This window comes from Meriones unguiculatus, chromosome 5 (assembly GCF_030254825.1).
Source record: "Meriones unguiculatus strain TT.TT164.6M chromosome 5, Bangor_MerUng_6.1, whole genome shotgun sequence".
Classification (NCBI taxonomy): domain Eukaryota; kingdom Metazoa; phylum Chordata; class Mammalia; order Rodentia; family Muridae; genus Meriones; species Meriones unguiculatus.
In genome coordinates this window covers 85,125,610-85,145,186 of record NC_083353.1, presented here as the reverse complement: position 1 = coordinate 85,145,186, position 19,577 = coordinate 85,125,610, and the positions used below count along the sequence as shown (strand labels likewise).

The 19,577-nt window shown below is 41.8% G+C and overlaps 1 pseudogene; it reads left to right on the top strand.

Moving 5' to 3' along the window:
- The first annotated feature begins 1,355 nt into the window (after window positions 1-1,355).
- Window positions 1,356-1,473, top strand: LOC132654444 (small nucleolar RNA SNORA17; annotated as a pseudogene).
- The last annotated feature ends 18,104 nt before the right edge of the window (window positions 1,474-19,577 follow it).

Genomic DNA, 19,577 nt, shown 5'->3' with positions numbered 1-19,577 from the left:
AGGAGCAGCTCTCTTCCTGTAAAATGGGACAAAGCAGCCTGTGGACAAGGTTACTTGCTACTACCGGATAGGTCAGACACTAAGTCCTCAGAGACATGAGGATGCAGGGATGCTGCAGGAGTGAGGATGCAGGGATGCTGCAGGCATGAGGATGCAGGGACCCTGAGGTTTCCAGAAGAGAAGGGTGCCGGAATAGTGACTATGAGCTTTGCTAAGAAATGATGAGAAGATGAACCAGGGAGCGTGGAGATGACACCAGTGTAAGGGAACAATGAGTTTAATCACACTGTCAGTGTGGAGGTCCGGCTGAGCACCCAGGCTGGCTGACATGATTGGAGGAAGCAGGAGTGGGTATGGGCCTCACAGTGGGAATTATGTGGCAGTTGTGGCCACATGTAGAGGGAGAAATCATTGTGATTCACATTTATAAAATACTATTTTTGGTAACTTTCTGTAGAAGACATTTTTTTTGCCCATGCATAGCAAATACTGGCACGTCTCCAAATAGAAACAAAAAGCCAAAAAGCAGCGGACCAAAGGTAGACATAATCAGCATTCTGACACTTTTTAGGTATTCTCCCTGGGATGGGTGGCTCATAGAGTAGCAATTAGAATTAGTCCAGGCTAGGTTTTATTTTTTTTATTTTTTTGCAGGAAAAATGAAATGCTCTTTCGATTAAGGTAACCATTTGTATCTCCTTTTACTTTCTTGTCTATGATTTCCTCCTGTTAAAAATTATTAAATGAAACTTACTTATATTTATTAAATTTTGACAACTTTCCAATGTTTACCCCAGTTTTTTTTAATAAAAGAGGCACCAAATGGTATGTTGTGATGTCGACTAAAATATTAATAGTATCATTTTCAGCAAATAGAAAAATTTCACTATGAAAATAGTTGAACAATTAATAAGAGCCCAAGATACTTCCTATTATAAACATCCCTTTAAATGAGAAAAACTATAAATAAAAATTGCATTTGGACATTATCTTAATGTCTTAATTCATTAATTGAATTAAATGGGCCATCCAGTCAAACTAAAGTAAAACAATACATTCAATAGTACATGGGAGACACAAATTATTTATTTCCATTTTATTGTCAATATAATAAAGCCAAGAGAATCTGCAAACTGTGTGGCGGTGACTGAAAAGAAAACTAAGGATTCGCAATCAATGCATAAGAACAACGTCATGTCCACCTTCATAAAATCCATTCAGTACCTAGAAAGAGGCTAATGAAATATATACAAAGTCCTTTAAAGAGAAATGATTCCAAATATGTTAAGTCATGTCATAGAGAAAATCATGTTGTACAGAAATCAAGTTCTTAGTATTTTCCTTAAAAAAAAATAATGCCCCCTTGCAGCATTGTAGGTGTGGTTGCTGTGTCACAGATACATTAGTAGATAGCTGAGAGAGAGACTATGTGTTCTGAGCCATGACCATCTGAATGATTAGTAGCCTAACATCCCCTGAAAAAACAGAGATGACCACCAGTCCTGGGCCAGAGTGCCCAGGCAGGAAGCTAGCCTAAGATGACCAGTAGTCCAGCACTGCACAGGCCTGGGGGAAAGGGGGCAGACCATGCCTGCAATGACCCCTGCCCAGTGCCATAATGCATAAGTGGGGCATAGCACTCCTGAGACCACTCCCGAGACGACTCCAGGCCCTCAGAGACCCCAGATGCCACTAAGAGGAGCAAGTAACTGGTTCAGTAATGGAAAAGAAAGAGAAACGGAAGAATGTGGGCACAATGAAGAGAAGCTGAACTGGAGACTGGAGGGTAGTGAGGAAGAGCCTGATGAGATTAGCTGGTGATGCCACCTGGGACCATAGTCAGGTCCTGCCCCCTGCTGCCACCAGGGGCCTTGGCTGGGTTCATGGCCCTGTAGTAGCAAATATCTGTTCCCACCAAAGGTAGGTTAGGCAGACATCCCTGGTCCGGGATGCCACCTGGGGGCATGCGGATGTTTGAGGGCTGAGTAGAACTGGCCCCACCCCAATTAGTGGGATAGTGAAAGACCTGACCCTGGGGATGTGAGAGCAGGAGAGCTGACGCCACCCCAGCCAGCTGCAATATGGGAGAGTGCCCCCCTCTCCCCGGTTCAGGAGTTGTGGGAGAGCTGGCCCAAGAGCATGAGTGGGGTTCAGGCCAGCCCTGGCTGCACAGAGAAACCCTGTCTCAAACCAAACCAAAACAACAAAACCAAAGCAAACAAAGAAAGAAAAGCTTCTGGTTAGAAGCTCTACTGATTTAGGGAAATGGCGGTAATAGGTTCTCTTCTAGCGTCGAGGACCTCTCTAGTTGGCTGGGCTTACAGTAGCAGGCATTAATTCCCTCCTATTGAACTGGACTTAATTCAACTAGACAGCCGTTGATTTACCAAATATATAGGGATCACTGTTGCTGGATTGGAGATATTCTGCCAGCTAAGTCACTGCAGTCCATAGCTTTACAGATACGTAGAACTACTGAGAGCCTTTCTCCCTTGGCAGTGTGCGCAACGCCTTTCAGTGCTATGGCAGCTGGTCCTCGAGGAAGAGGCTTGGAGGTCAGTTCCAGCTCAAGTCCTCAAAGTCCTGCCTGCGCCTGAGTGTGTGATGTCTTCAGCAACAGAGCCTTACCTTCAAGCTCTGGGAGACAACCAAGGGCAACAGCAAAGTTCTGTAGTAGTTTTGGGAGTCTCTTGAACTCCTTTGACCAAAAATTGAAAAATTGAAAGAGAGAATTCCCATGCCTGGCACTGGGGTTTTGTTCCCTAGTTTATACCTTCTGGGTGAAACATTATCACTCCAAGTGGTGTAACTTTATTGAAACTAAATACACACACACACACACACACACACACACACACACACACACACATGCACTTTCTACCTTTCTCTATGGCTTTCCAAATACTTTCAGTGTGATTTATCTTTCTTCCTTCTCCTTCTGTATTATCCACACCCCTCCTCAGAGGGATAATACAGAGGCCTCAGGTTTCTTCCCTACCCCCCACAGAGCACCTAAACTCTACTAACCATTTATCTAAAGATAACCTCTCCACCCCTCATTATGCATGCGCAGCCCATTTTCATTATCTATTCATCTGATGAAGGGCGTTTAGGGTGTTTCCATTTCCTAGCTATTGTGAATAAAGTGGACATCACCACGGCTGAGCAAGTGTCTATACAGTAGGATCTCAAGTCCTTTGGGCATATGCCAAGGAGTGGTATAGCTGGGTTCTATGGCAGGTCTGTTTTCAGCTTTTTGGTAATACTCTGATTTCCAGAGTGGCTGTACTAGCCTGCAACTCCACCAACAGTGAGTGAAATCTCTCCTTTCCACATCCTAATCAGCATTTGCTGTCTGTCGTTTTCTTGATTTTAGCCATTCTGACCGGGGTGAGATGGAATCTCAAGGTCATTTTAATTTGCAATTCTCTGATTGATAAAGATCTTGAACACTTCTAAAAGATTTCTCTTGGGCATTTTAATTTCTCCTTTTGAGAACTCTCTGTTCAGATCCATTGCCCATTTTTAATTGTTTCTTTTTAAAATTTTGTTTTTGAGTTCTCTGTGAATTCTGGATTTAATCCTCTATTGAATGTAGAGTTGTCATAAGTTCCTCCCACTCCATGGATCCCTCTTCACTCAACTGATTGTTTTCTTTGCTTTTTAGTTTTAGGAGGTTTCACTTGTCAGTTTTTGGCCTCAATTCCTGAGTGAATAAAGTCCTGTTCAGAAAGTCCTTCCTGTACCTATAGTCAGGTTCTGCCCATCCTAACTTGTAGCAGTTTCGGGTTTCTCATTGAAGTCTTTGTCAATTTTTGTGCAAAAAAAAAAGAAAATAATAATGTATAGATTATGATAGATATATGTCCAACTTCATTTCTGCACGAGGACATCTAGTTTTCTCAGCATCGTTTGTTGAACATGTTGTCTCTCCTCCAGTACATATTTTTTCATTTCTTTGTCAAATATCAGATGGCTATAATTATGTGTATCTATAATACACCTGTATACCTAAGACCTGGAGAACATTGCAGAAGAAAGGGCGGGAAGATTGTAGAGCCAGAGGACCAGGACACTTGCTTTGAGACAGTGTCTTCTAACATGACGGAGATGCTGTGCCCACCAGATCTCAACAAGACCTGCAAAAATGATCACACAAATCGGCAGGCCTATGTAGATGTGGAAGGCCCCACCAATAAATAAAGAGCTACAGGCAGCCAATGATTGCTGAGGGAGGGAGAGCCAGTTTACTCCAGCAATGAGCTTCTCATTGATTATACAATCCTAAGTGTTTTTTGTGTGTGTGTGTGTGTGTGTGTGTGTGTGTGTGTGTTACAGAAGAAGTCATGAATTTGAGAAAGGGAAGACATAGGAAGAGTTAGAGAAAGAAAGCAGGGTGAAAATTTTAGGTATGAAATTCTCAAAAAAAAAAAGTTTAAATTAAAAAGATAATAGTTCAGCTCCATGGATGGTGGCACATACCCATAAGCCCAGCACAGAGAAGTCTGAGTCAGGAGGACTGAGAGTCTGAAGACATTCAGGATTACATAGTCAGTATGAGACACTGTCTCAAACAATCAGCAGCGAAAAACATTCAGGTGTGTGAGTGTGTGTTTATTTGCTTATGTGCTTGTGTACATTTGTGTGCATCTGTGTGTGATTGTATTTGTGCATATATATATATGTGTGTGTGGTATTTGTGACCATATGTGAATATATTTGTGTGCATGTTTGTGTTTGCTTATCTGTGGTATGTATGTATATGTGTATGCATGTTAATGCATTTGTACCTATGCATGCATGTGTGTGTTTTCACATGTTTGTATGTGTGTTTGTGTGTATACATATGCATATATTTTTGTGTATGTATATGGGTGCATTTGTGTGTGCTTGTGTGTATGGGTGTCTGCCTATATACTTGTTTCTGCGTATGGGTTTGTGTATGTGCATGTGTGAGGATGTTTGTCTATATCTATGTATGTATATATATGTATATATATATATATGAATGTATTTGTGTATATGTTTGTGAATTTTTGTGAGTATGTTTGTGTATGTATTGACGTGTGTGTTTGCTTATGTATTTGTATGTGTGTGTTTCTGTTCACGAGCACTTGTGGTAGGTGGGTATTTGTGTATGTATGTGAGTTTGTTTGCGTGCTTCAGTTCAGGATGCATAGGTAATACAAGAAAACTAATCTAAGAATCTAGAGAACATTCATGCACAGCTGCTATTAAAAATCCTGGCTAATGTTTCCAAAAGCAAATATTATGAGTCCTTTTAAAGAGGTGCTTAACTAGCAGTATTCAGCTTTGATCTAGGGTTCCAAGGTAAACTCAGCAACTTTTCCTCAAAGTAGCAACAACCCAGCATGTTGAAATTAGACGTTTGATTTCCACAGATCCTAGCCAAGAAGTTCTACAGGGGAAACTCTTCTGCTCCATTAAACTAATGTGGAAGAATAAAGGCCCAGATTGACCTGATAGGATTTGAACCCATGGTTTCAGGAAGTCTAAATGAGCCAAAGATTATTTCCTGGCAGGGAATACACATGGATGCTAGCCTGCTTACTTTGACAAAGCTTTTAAAGATAAGGGTTCCAATGCTTCCCAACAGCAGAGATTCTCAGTGTTTGCCTCAGCGCCATAGGTAGATCCTTCTGAAAAGACCTCTGTTGGAACCCTCCCTGCGGGACGAACAGGAACTAACTTCTTCGTGACAGGAAAGAGGCAGGGAAAGGCAAGCACACAGTTCCCTTACATCACAACCAGGGAACGGTAGGGAGAGACAATTTCACTCTAAGAAATAAGTTAGAAGCGGTAATTTTCTGCTCCCCCAGGTTGTGTGGTGAGGTAGTAAGATTCAGGACTGAGGAGAAAGGCTCTAGGCTCCTGTTTGCAGCTTAGATAAGTGCTTCCTGTCTGTGCTCAGGCACATTGCCTCATCTGTTTAAGGAGCCTTGATTAAGTGCCTCAATTACCCATCTGAAATAATAGCTGTTTCATCAGGGGTATTGTGGCATTTAATTAAAGCTATGAAGGGTAATGAGATCCTCAGATAAGAGCCTGTATAAACACTCAGAGATGTATGTCTGCATACAAACCTGCCACATACAGATGCCTGCTAGGCTGCAGAATTTGAATCACTGGGCAAAACTCTTCCTTCATCTCTGCAGTGTGCCTAGTGTTAATCTTTTTGCCTCAGACTTAGAATATAAGTTTCTTCAAGGTACCATTCTCCAAGGGTAGCCTAATGCTTATGTGAAGTGCCTTGCTTAAGGGTTGGACACCATAGGCAACTCCTGTTCACCTGCGTTCCTGCAGAATTTCTTTGGACCTCAGACATGCATTTTTAAGTTTCACAAACTTTTCCTGGTGCTGATTAACCAACACTAACTGGTTATTTAATATTTCTAAGTAGGACACATGTCTAGTAGCTGTTCATCTTTGCTTTGAGACATTGAAATGACTGGATGACACATCTTTTCCCAGCTGACCTTGCTAAATGTGTCCCCTTATTAGTGATAATAAGAAGTGTAAGGCCTTTGAGACCTGTGCTTGCAAGTGAAGCAACTTAGCTTCTGCTACACTGTCCTAAGCCAGGCAAAATTGCATGCCTGATTGGCTTACTCTGATTCTTTCTGGGGAGCAATTCCTTATGGCCCAAAACAGCACCTTGAGTTCCCTCAAGTACACACTGGGTTCAGGTAGGATCTCTGGGAGACCGTTTAATGATCCCCGAAACATGTATGTCCTAATCATTGGGGCACAGGAACTTGGGAAAGAGACTGTAGACATGGTTAAATTAAGGCTATTGAAAATGAGTTTGCCCGTTAACCACAGGAGTCCTTGTAAGAGAGGGGTGTCAGAAGACTCACTGTGGCAGACACAGAAGCCAAAGGTGCTAGCCGAAGTAAGCGTCCACACTGTTGGCGCTGAAAAGATAGGAAAGGATCAAAACAATGAAGCTTTGGAAATGAAAGCCAAGAAAATTAATTCTCACTTTAGCATCCAGAGCAACTGCGGCCTCTCTAACCTTCTGACTTTATCCCATTGAAATCATTTCTGAATTTCTGAGCTCTCAAAAGAATAAAAATACATTGTTTTAAAGCACCACAGTTGGGATAATTTGCCACAGAAGACATAGAAAGCAAATGTAGAGGTCACTAAATGTTCAGTATAACACTTCTGTTTTAACTCATTTGTTTAATGTAGCCACATGGTGTTAAATTGCTGCAAAAGAGCCTGAGAAATGCATTGCTTTTGTTGAATGCTATCAGGAACTCCCAAGAGGAGGATAATATCGAGAAATGCCAACTTCAAATGAGCAAGAGCTCACCAGCACGCCTTTGACATTTACTGAGCATTTTATCAAGAAGAACCAAAAACTAGTCTGTGTTCTAGGCATGTATTGTTGAGCAATGCGGACAAATTCCTGCTCTCACCTGGCTCACAGTCTGGAGAGGAGAAAAGAAAGTTATGAAAATGTAATATGTAAATCAGTGGCTTATGTTCCTGGAAAAGGATACAGGGTCTATGCAGGGAGTTTTCAGATGTGTGGCCATTTTAGAAAGGACTTTTCATTGTACAATGAAACTTATTTGAAAGCAATGGAAAAATAGCCAGCTGGGCAGTTTGCACCATGCCTACAGCCATTCAAATTCCAACTCAGGGTAGGCTGGAGATCACTTTGGGGCTTGAGTGCTTAGGAACCTTTGTGGGGTGTTTTTCTCCTGCAGAATAAACAGAACAGATTGCAATTACTTTTAAAGGCAAGGTCTCTGGAAATTATCCTTATGGTATAAAGCAGATGAAAAGAGATTTATTTTAAACTAATCTACTGAATCATGATAAGAACAGACAGTGGTACAGGCCTGTAACTCCAGCTACTTGCAAGGGCAAGATAGTAGGATTTTAAGTTTAAAAGCTGTCTATGCTGCAGTGCCAGTTCACAACCAAATGCTATGATTTTTTTTTTTTTTTACAATTTAAAAATTTTATTTTTGAGATTTTTATATATGAACACTTGTTTAGATCATTCCCCCCTCTCCTTATCTTCTCTCTAATTCCTCTGGCCTCCCTCCCGCTCCTCCTCAAATTCATGGCATCTGATTTTGAAAGCATAATAGTTGTGCACACATTTATCTGTACATGTAGATAAGTCTATAAATACAACCTGCCCAGCTCATTTACTGGTGCTCACAGGTATTTAGGATAGGCATCCTGAGATTCACTAGCCTAGCAGAGTGCTCTTCTCTGAAGAAGACTGAATCTCTGCAGTCTCAGTTACTCTCAGCAACTACTAATTGTCTGTAGCTCTTCTTTTAGGGGTGAAGCCTTCTGAGAATGGCCCCAAACCACGTCATTATAGTCTTGTGTTAACTGTTCCTTTTCCTCAGTTTCCTTATTGATAGATGCAGACAATAATAGTGGTCTTTTTTTGTATCTTTTTTAAATTATATTTTTATTTTTTATATTAATTATAGTTTATTCACTTTATATCCCAGCTGTAGCCCCCTCCCTAACTCCCTCCCTAATTCTCTCCGAATCCCACCTTCCCTTCCTCATCTCCTTCCATTTCCCTCTTCAAGTCCAATAGTGGTCTTTTAACTGTGTTGGAAGAATCAAATGAATATGGTTTTAAACTTAAGGTTTAACTTGTATTAATTTTGGCTTACCCTTTGGCATGGCAGTAAAACTATGCCATAGTGTTAGGAGAGACTATTTTTTCAACTAACTAGCTCAGACCAAAATCTGCCATGTTATTGCCTACTGCCATCTCCCCCTTTTTGTAAACTCAACATGCCCAATCTCCCATATTCTGGGGGAAGTCCAATGTATTTAGTAGCGTAATAGAAAATATTTTTCTTCCCCTAAAGGGCAAAGGATCATTCTCTCTTCCAGTGTTACCCCTACCACCAAGTGGTATTAACCTACTCCTTCTAGATTTCAAAACAAATTGAGTAACAGGATTAAAGGTCAGAAAATTATTTGCCAGCATGAAATAAAAGTTGGCTGTGAACCTATAAAGGTCCAAGCAGTGTGTCTGGTACTAAATCCCATGAGTGTAGCTAAGAGCTGCAAAGGAGATCCACACGGCGTTATAGGAGAACACAGGGCCTGGGGACCTCATTCTGCCCTAACTGGCTCTGAAAGGATCCATCTCGCCCCACAGCTTCCTCCCATCCCTCCCTACCAAATGGTCTGAAAGTGGCCTTTTTGAAGTTGGTCTTCTAAACAATCATTTTCTGTCTTAAAAAAAAAAGTTTTAAATGGCTGTCTCAGTAAAAGTGAAATCAATATTCTTTCAGCCTGGGCTTTTAGCAGATAATGTCTCCCCATAAATCGTGGGCATAATGACACTGGAATAATTCATCATCTCATTACATTTACATATGATGCACCACATTGTTCTGAGGAGAAGGTTATCTTTCCTGCCTGGGACTCCATCCAGAAACAAATAAAAGACCAAGCAACCTGATTATTTCATGATCCGTTTATAGAAGCTGTTGTGGATCACTTTCCCATCTGTCAGCTACTTTTTCTTTACAGCCCTCCCGTGTGCACACTGCAGAGACCTGTCCTCCTGGCTCAAGAATTTCAAGAACTATTAAAACTTTATTTGTTTGAGAGATGCCTGTGCAAACTGAAGATACTCTCTGTACACTTTGCTTCTTTTGTATCTTATGCCAAGTCGAAAATCAGGGGTCAACCAGTCAAGGATTTATAAAGCACCTAGTATGTGTCAAGTATGGTACTGAATGCTGAAGACACACAGGAGGAAAAAAAAAAAAGATGGATTTGTGGTCTTCCTGAGCTCACCATCACATTAGGAAACTAGCCAAAGATCATGTGGGAAATGACCATGGCAGCATTGCAAGTAGTGATTACGTGGATGAAAGAGGAGGTAAGGGGACTCCAGGCTAGGGAGAGGGCTCAGTATGGAGAGCACTTGCCTTCAAGCATGAGAGCCTGGGTATGATTGGCAAAACCCAGGGGAAAGAAATCCAGAAATCCAGGCATGGTAGCACGGATTTGTAGGCCCAACCCCGGTATGCAGCCGGCAGGCTCCTGGAGCATGCTGGACAGCCAGCCTAGTCTACTTGATAGATGCTGGACTGTTGTAGCTAATAATGTTTATTGTTAAAAGCCTACAATTATTACGGCAGTTTTGTTTAACCTGCTATCAAACAATAAAGGACACAGACACTGGATAGATACGAAATAAGCCTTATTTTACCTGGGGCAGAGCAGATATGCACCCCCTAAGCTACTCTGGTTACCATGTAGCCCCACATCTCATGCCATTGCTCTAATCATTCCTATCTGGGCTACTCCCCATCCAATATCCCCAGGAATACTTGTACATTCTTCCCATTAGGGCTGTTTCTCTCCCTGCTAATCTAGAGTAAATTTCTCCTGGCCATGTGGTTCTCTCTATGCTAACTCATGGCCATTCATGAGTTACCCATTCACTTTTCTTGTCTAAAAAAGGAAAGTTGGATTGCTCTTAAAAGATAATGCCCAAATTTATCCTTTGGCTTCACCTGCTACCTACACACTTGTGTTCACACGCACTCAGGCACTCATACATGTACCTGCATACACATGTGATCCAGATCACAGGTGTGCCCTCCATTTCTGGATTGCAGGTCACTCCAGATACAGCCACTTTGACAACCGAGAACAGTCATCACAAACCACCCCTTGTCAAGCTGACATGCAAGCATGTCTCCTTTAGTCCAAATGAAAACAATAACCAGGTCATAATAACTCCTAACATGACATAACTGTCCCTCGTACAACCGCAAATGCACTGTAAGTTTAGAGAAAGTGGCCATGTCCATCGCGGAACATCCTTTACACAAGATGGAAGCTTAGCTGGATAGTATCTTGCCCCGAGGTCGCCACTCCCTTAATTCCATTTAATGTCCTTAAACACCACATTTAGCTGCATTCCACTTCCTGGTGCCCCTTTAATCCCTGAACCATACATTCTGTATTTTTTTCTTACACAGCTTACTCCCTTAGCAAAACACGCACTTCGTAAGAGTGAACCACAGGACCGTCTATACGAGGCTGTTTTGAGAGCTCCTTTGCCAATGAAAATAATCTAAATCTTTTCACCTTAGCCCCAGACAAGCAGACACATTTGTCATCAAAATATCATAAAAATAATCTCTAGGCAACATACTGAAATTCTTCTCCTCTGAAACCTCTTGAGCCAGGACCCCAAAGTTCAAATCACGCTCAGCACCACTGTCCTCCATTTTCCTACTAGGATGGCTTATTAAGCCCCACTTAGAGCATTCCACTGCTTTCCTAATCTAAAGTCCCAAAGTCCACATTCCTCCAAACAAAAGCATGGTCAAGCCTATTGCAGCAATACCCCAGTCCCTGGTACCAACTTCTGTCTTCGAGTTTTGTTGTTGTGAAGGGACAACATGACGAAGGCAACTCTTATAAAGGCAAACATTTAATTGGGGCTGGCTTAGAGTTTCAGAGGTTTAGCACATTGTTGTCATGTTGGGAAGCCTGGTGGCACACAGGCAGACATGGTGCTAGAGGAACTGAGAGTTCTACATCTTGATCCAAAGGCAGCAAAGAAGAGACTGGATTTGTTTCATACTGGGCCGAGTTAGATCATTTAAGACCTCAAAGCTCTGCCTCCACAGTGACACAGTTCCTCCAATAAGGCCACACCTACTCTAACAAGGCCACACCTCCTGATATTACTACTCCTCTATGGCCAAGTCTACTGGGACCATATGGCTTCAAACTACCACTCTCTCTCTGTATCTCTTTTTCTTCTTTCTTTCTTTCTTTCTTTCTTTCTTTCTTTCTTTCTTTCTTTCTTTCTTCTTTCTACCTTTTATCTATCTATCTTATTGTTTAAATTCTATATGAAATAATCATATGCTAGTTTAAATAAATCATATGCTGTTATGACCTGTAAAAATCATCCAGGACTCAGGAAAACATCTTATTTATGACCTTCTAATTATAATGATGATATTATAACCATATGTATCCTAAAGAGTCTCTGGTGGCTGTTCTCCAATTGTTCATAGAAACATCAAGCTGATGCTCTTTAGTCCTTTCCCATCTGTGTGGAGTGTGGTTCCTGCAAGAATGCCCTTTTCTTTCCTTCTTCCTAGATGCATTCCTCATCCCCTTTAGAGCTCAGAAGAGGTAGATCCTTGCCTTTGATGTAGTCTCCCCCTAGCTCTGCCAGATGAACCAGATAATTATTCCACCTCTAAATTTCCACTGTTTCCTGTGTTCATATTAGTGATTTAAAAGTTGCTTATGCACCTCCCAAAATCAACCAGAAGCAACTTAAAAACTGGAAGCTACTACTCCCAGTGCTTCTTAGCCTCAGTGTAGATGTACTTGCAGACTACCAGTGAGTAAATACAGGCAAACACTTACAGGGAGTGTGTTACATGCTTTCAAACTTATGAGGGTGAAATACGGGGTAAGACAGATTGCAATTGAACCCTGAGCCACCGGTGTACCCCAAAGTGAATGCATGCCAGTTCCTCCTTACAGTGCCTAGTGATTTTGCTCAAACTCAGTTGGAATGAGTCTCAGAAGTGAATGCATCTACCTTTGCCCAAGGATTGTTTGGTTCTCAAATCACAGTGTATCTATACTATCTGAGTCAGCACCAACTGGAGATACTGGTGCAAAAACCAAACAAACAACAAACAAAAAACTAATGCTGAGTGTTGTACCTTCGAGTCTCTACTTTGATGAACACTTGTCCATATAAATACACCTCAAATTCATCAGTCAGCCAGTCATTCAGTCTAGTTGCATCACTGTAAAACCACTGAGCCATGTTTTCCAGCATGGCATTTGGCCTTTCCTTAGTCAGTGGAGAATCCAGCCAAACATGCTAAGACTACCTCTAGCTGCAACCTTACAGCCCTACATTTCCACAGACTGCAGGAATACGAGGCAGGCCACTTAAAGTATAACGAGGCAGGCAACATGGGCAGTGGGCCTTGCTGAACTGCCCTCAAAGTGGGCACTGCTGAACGGCTAGCGAAGCTTCTGTACTGGCTCTTGTTCTTTAGTCATCAATACTTTGTTTCAGTTATGTACCATTTTGCTGTACAAGTTTTAAATTTTTCTCCAACATAGATTACACACACACACACACACACACACACACACAATATTGGATTCAGACATAAATGATCATTTTATAAATACGTGCACATTTCCTACTATATCTGTAATTTCGTTGAATCACCACCATTCTTCATAGGAAGTTAAACCTCTCATAGTCCCAATAACTATAATAACGAAGTAGTTAATCCACCAGACAATACAGTGGGTATTTGTAAGACATTTTCTCATTTAATTCTCTTGGGGACTTGATGGAGGCAGGCAGTTCTCCTGCCATCCTAGAAAAGAAAATGAAGGCTTAGAACAGTGCCTTTGCCTTTCTAAGCAGAAGAGTCAAAAGTCTGGACACATCATTTTGTCTGCCTCCAAATTATGCATCCTAACCTGATGTCCTTCTGATCTGACTTGGGAAAGAAGGCATTGAGGATCCCCAAGAAGATGAACAACAGAAACCTGGAGTTCCTGGAACACATAGTATGAAATGAAGGACTAGTGGGAACTGTTGAGTGAGTGGGCTCAGAGGCAAGAACTAATGCGGGTGGGTACTGGAGATGTGGGGTTGGTCTCCTTCTTGGGAGGAGAGTGTGTATGGCGACTGCGAATGAATATTTGGGGAAAGAGGCTGAGAAAGAGGCAACACTGCATATACACATGGGAAAAGAATCCCTTGACTTACCAACAGAACATATGACTAAGGAACGTATGGGAGAATCAGCTAGAAGCAAATGCCAGAGAAACCCACACAGCCACCTGCACCAATGCCTCATGAGCTTCATGCAAATAACTCTGGTGAGCCTCATAAAAGCCTGTTTCTTTTGTTCTCCCATCAGGCATTCAAAGCCTATGACTCATGTCCTGGCCACCTTACATCTATTCTAGGCCAGCTGTCTAAAGACACCCAAAGAGAAGGTAGATGAAAGATGCAATTACCTATCTCTTGAGTTTCAAGCCGAGCTGGGCTAACAGTGACATTTGGTAGAGGAAGTTGGGGAATTCACATTCAGTTTGAGGAGCCATCAAGTAGGACACAGCTAAAGGGAGATTGGCTAATCCAATGCAATACCATGAGCAAAAATTGCCAGATTGGGGTCTATGGCTAATATATATCTACCTCGAGGTGGGCTGGGAAGCACTGATGTATAATACTTTCTACATTATAAAGTATAATGTATGATGATCATTACGGCTCTCAGAGGCAGACACCATGGTCATCCCCATTTACAGACGCAGTAATTGAAGAAGAGTGCTATGTATCGCTGGCCGGGCTCTGTTCAAACATGCCTAGTACACCAGGAAACAGCTGTGATTTTTCCAGTTTGCTTGTGTGTGATAATCAGGTGCCAGAAACACCCGATTAACAGAGATCTACACCCAGACGAGCAGGGTTACTTGGGTTCGCTCTTTCTGAGGACGGCCTCACCTCCACAGTTCCGTAAGTTTACATTGGTGCAGAAGCGGTGCCCTTTCAGGAGAAACCATGCTGCCTGGTTTGGATTTTGACCTTTCCCCAGCCAGCATGAGATGGTGGGAACGCCCCATGATACTGGACTGTGGCGGTGAGACACAGTCCCAGGACAACCCTGCAGGCACCAGGAGAAAGAACTGGTATTCTACAGCATACAGCATACAGTGCTCTGTTCTCCTTACATGGTTAAGTGCATTTCAACTGGTGTCATCTTTCAACTTTTGATAGGTTTGTCAGAGAAAATAACCCCGCTCGAAGCCAGGGAACATTCAGTACAGGAAGCAGAACCCTGTCCATCATCTGCCACCCCCTGCAGGCACCAGGGACGAGCCCCACCTTCTACATCCAGTACTGCAAATTTCCCTTCTCCCAAGCTCACCGTAACTCACGAGCTCCAACCTTTCCATGAAATTTCCACAAGTAGATACTGGATCTTTTCTGTGGTAGTGGTCATATTTATTGGAGAGGCATTTAAATGTTTCTTGTCCATGTAACAGGTATAATCCTGAATACCATGTTAACTATTTTTTGTACAGTGTTTCTGATCAGGTTTTTAATATAATATGCTGTTCCTCTAATACCTTATTTCTTATGAGTACTATGGCTTTTATCATCCAATTCTGCATAGCACAGTGGATTTTAGAAACACGTATGGTATGTACTTAGACAAGCTCATATACTAGGTAACAGCCTAGCAGGGATTTCAATACAAACTGCCGAGGAATCCCTCTTCTGAATCCCTACATTTGTTTTTTTTCGGCTTTGGCATATATGATCTCTCTTAATCTTCAGAGCATCCATAAGAGGGTCTTTGTTATTTCTTTCTTACAGCTGAAAAAAAAAAGTTAAGATTCAGAAACTTGACAAAGTAAATCGTGGATGACGTTAACCATAAGTAGCAACTTTGAAGTTCACATGCAGGCCTGTTTTCTCTGAAGGGATGACGCAGGCCAGGATTCCAGCAGGCTCTAGAGGGTCCTAGAGGTCATCTAAAGATATAATGCCACAGGGCAACACAAGCCTGCATCCCCAGTGGTCCCCCCTCGTAATTTGTAGGATAGTCTGGACTGTCCATTAATCCCTTCACTTTTTCTTGTCCACTCATTCCTCCATCAAGCAATTTTTGAGCATTTAGGTCAGCGCTTCCCTCCATAATCTATGCTCCTTTACACCAGGGATGTTCTTTAACTTTATGTGTGTGTGTGTGTGTGTGTGTGTGTGTGTGTGTGTTTGATCCAGATCTTGAGGTAGGATAGCACATGCTTTTGATCAAGATCGCCACACGCCTTTAATTCAGGTCCTGAGGCACACCTTTCATCTGAACGATACCTTCTGCTGGAGGCCTATGTAAGGACAACGGAAGAAGGAAGGGGTTTGTTTGTTCTTCACCTGCTTGCATTCACTCTTTCAGCACATATATTGGAGCCTACCTCTTTGGGATTCCAGTTTATACAGAAAACCAGCAGAAACACCCAGCCTCATGGGACTAAGCAACTACTAGATTCTTGGACTTTCTATTCATTGCTGCTCGCTATTGGATTAGTTGAACTACGGCCTGTAAGTCATTCTAACAAATCAACATGTGCATACATATCTATGGAGAGAGAACTTTGCTCCAATAGTTCTGTGACTCTAGTGAACCCTGACTAACACAGGTAGCTACAGATAGATGATAGATGGATAGACAGACAGACAGACAGATAGATAGACAGACAGACAGATAGATGGATGATTGGTAGATGGATATATTTTAATGTTACGTTTCCAGGGATGCATTACAGACAATAGGTTATTCCTGATTATCTTTGGCTTTTCAAAGCATTGTTTACCACTCAGAAAATCCTAACACCCCTGACAGCAGTAGTCATGGAAATATTAGTCTGCTTATCTATTTCAGTCTGTTAACTGCCACACTCATAGAAATTCTTCATATATACTTATAAATGTGCTCAGTTGCTTTTCATTTCATAATGGTAAATGGAAGGCGGAAGGGCAGACAACATTCTATGTGTGTTCTAAACCTCTGAAATCCACAGAATTTGATGAAGGTGGGTGGACACATCACCATGGCTTCTCGTGTGCAATCAGACCTAAGATGTAATGATTATTTTGTTTTGCTTGCTTTTTTTGAGGTAATGTCTTACTATGTAGTCTTGGTTGGCCTGGAACTTGGTATGTAGACCTGGCTGGCCTAGATCTCACGTCCATCTACTGGCCTCTGCCTCCTGAGTGCTGGAATTAAAAATGTGTGCCACCACAACAAGTAAGAGGTAATATTTAGAATTTTTTTTATTATGAATCAATTTCTTCTATTTCTTCTTCATTTTTGTGAAGACATCATGCTAACACTTTTTCAAAATTTTAGCAGTGCTGTTACATATTTGTCATAGAAAGGGCATGCGGGGCATAATCAGCACAACACAGCCTGGCTTAATACATAGAGACTAGGAATTCTAGAGAGGTGCTTGTTTAGCCTGACTGCTAACAGGGAGTGGGATAAATATGGAGTACAGAGACCCTTCGTTCAGCTCTCGAGTTCTGCCTGTAATCTAAGGCTGCAGATATGTTCAAATACAGCCAGTTTTAGCTATTTACTTTAGCAAGAGGTGTTCAAATAGATTCAGTTTTAGCCATATAGTTAACAAGATAGGCTTTGGACTGTTTTGTGGTTTTTAAACAATTTGTTTCAAATAGTAAGGCTTAGAGAATAACAAATGCAGCCAAGAAATGGCTGTTCTGTGGTTCCTTTGTCAGCATTTTCAGTGCATCAAAATCTTTTCCTCATATTAAAAAAAACTCTCAGCACCTGAAGGAACTCCCCAAAGCTGGATTATATGAATACCCAGCTTTCATGATAAAAATCCACCCAACAGCTTTTTCCTCTGAGCACTCTATGTGCCAAAGCTCTATGAGAAATGTCCTGTTCTTCTTTTCACAAATGAAGCAAGGCTTCCACCCAATCCCCAGCACATGGCTGATCTTTCCCAGAGCTCTGTGTTGCTCCAGAAACTATCCTTTGGGCAAGTCTGGAGTCCACTAAGCTGAGCTTTGGCAAGAGACAGAGAGAACTGTGTTCTCAGGAGCACAGCAAAACAAGGCATAGGAACGATACTTCTTGTCCGTGAGGCACAGATGTTGCTAGTGGGTTGGTATTAGGTGGTTACTAGCCCTGGTTTCTCCATGTTAGAGGGCCACAGCATGTGTCCCAGCACCTGTAAGATTCTGCCAGAAGAAAATAAGCATATTGCTTTTGCTTAGAAAAATAAATATATTTGGACCTGGGGAGATGGGTCTGTAAGCAAAGTGCTCTACTGTGCAAGCATGAAGACATGAGTTTGAAGCTTTACAGCCCATGTTTTTGTTTGTTTGGTTTTGGTTTTGTTTTAAAGCCAGGAGTGGCAGGATGCACCTATAATGTGAGTGCTGGGACAGCAAAGACAAGGGGATCTCTGGGGATCGCTGCCCAGCCTGTCTAGCCAACCAGTGAACTTCAGGTTCAGGGAGACCCTTTCTTTAAAAGGGATTGAGGAAGACACTGGTTGTCAACCTCTGCTCTTCACATGTTTACACACACAGATGTGTACACGAAACAAAATAGCAAAAAAGAAAAACAAAACAGTGTAAGACAACAAATAAATTCTTCTATGTTAGTTTTGGAAACAAGAGAATGGAATTATAAAATCAGCAAAGATTGGTTGCTGATATTAGTAAGCTGTGTATTGTTATTAGGTGGCTAATAAAAGGATCATGCAGGCCTAGTCTCAAAGATCTCTTCATTATTATGGGAGATGGGTTTCTTCCTCTCCTCAAGTATCAGTCAGCGAACAAGTTGCAGAAGACATGGTTCCTATTTTAAGTTAGGATTGCACCCAGCCCCCTTCCATGTTTGCTGTTCTGGGGCCTGCAATAACCATTAAGAAAGGTTGGTTATCCCACAAAAGGTGTGCAGAGTTGAGAAATAAATAAAATTTATTCCTGGCACTGATGTATTTTGGATGGGTCTGAAACAACATTCAGAAATTTACACCTTGAAAATACTCTCCGTAATATATTGCCCTCGGGAACCTAGAGCCAAAAGCAATTTGAGATCGTGGCATGGGTTAGCACATCAAATGTACTGACCCAATTCGTTATGGGTTTGGCATTGGTTAGATGTTGGCTGCAGCTATCAACAGAGCAATATTTTGACTTTATGGTTATTTAGAAACTTGAGCTTTGCAGGTTAACATACTTGGGCTGGAAATTGCAGGCTTTGCTTACTTCTAACCCCAAGGAAGCTCTGTAAACCATCAGTGGCAACTTGGCATTGTCAGACACTTTATCTAAAACTAACACTTGTACGGCCATCACCTTGCCTTAGAAATTGTACCCACTGAGCCTAGTGTGGTGGCACATTTCTGAGTCCCGGTACCTGGTAGAGAGAGAGGTAGGAAGAGTATTAGTTGAGAGCCATCCTTGGCTACAAGGTGAGTTTGGGACTAGCCTGGGATGTACAGGAACTAGTCTGACAATAAAATGTGCAAGTATTTTCAGCAAGTTACGTAACCATGTTCTAATCCAAGCTTCATACACATAACTTTGTGGGGATTATAGTAGTAATAGGACATATGGCCATTTTAATGGAGGCTGTTATATAATAAATGCTCCAATATATGCATAGATTTTTATAAAAAAATTAGTGTTTGTGTGTGTGTGTGTGTGTGTGTGTGTGCGCGCGTGCATGCATACAAAAGCGGGCGCATGTAACGGATGCAGGGGAGGGTGGCATGCACTGGCCATGGTGTCTATGTGGAGGTCATAGGGCAACTTGAAGGAGCAGGTCCTCTCTTTCCACTATACGAATTCCACTCAGCCAGTCAGGCTCAGTGATCAGCAGCCTTAACTGATGAGCCATCTCACCAGCCTTGACTCTAGTTAAATTTATTTTTTAGATTTTTTTCATGTATATTTAATTTTAAGCCAGGGACTTTGATGG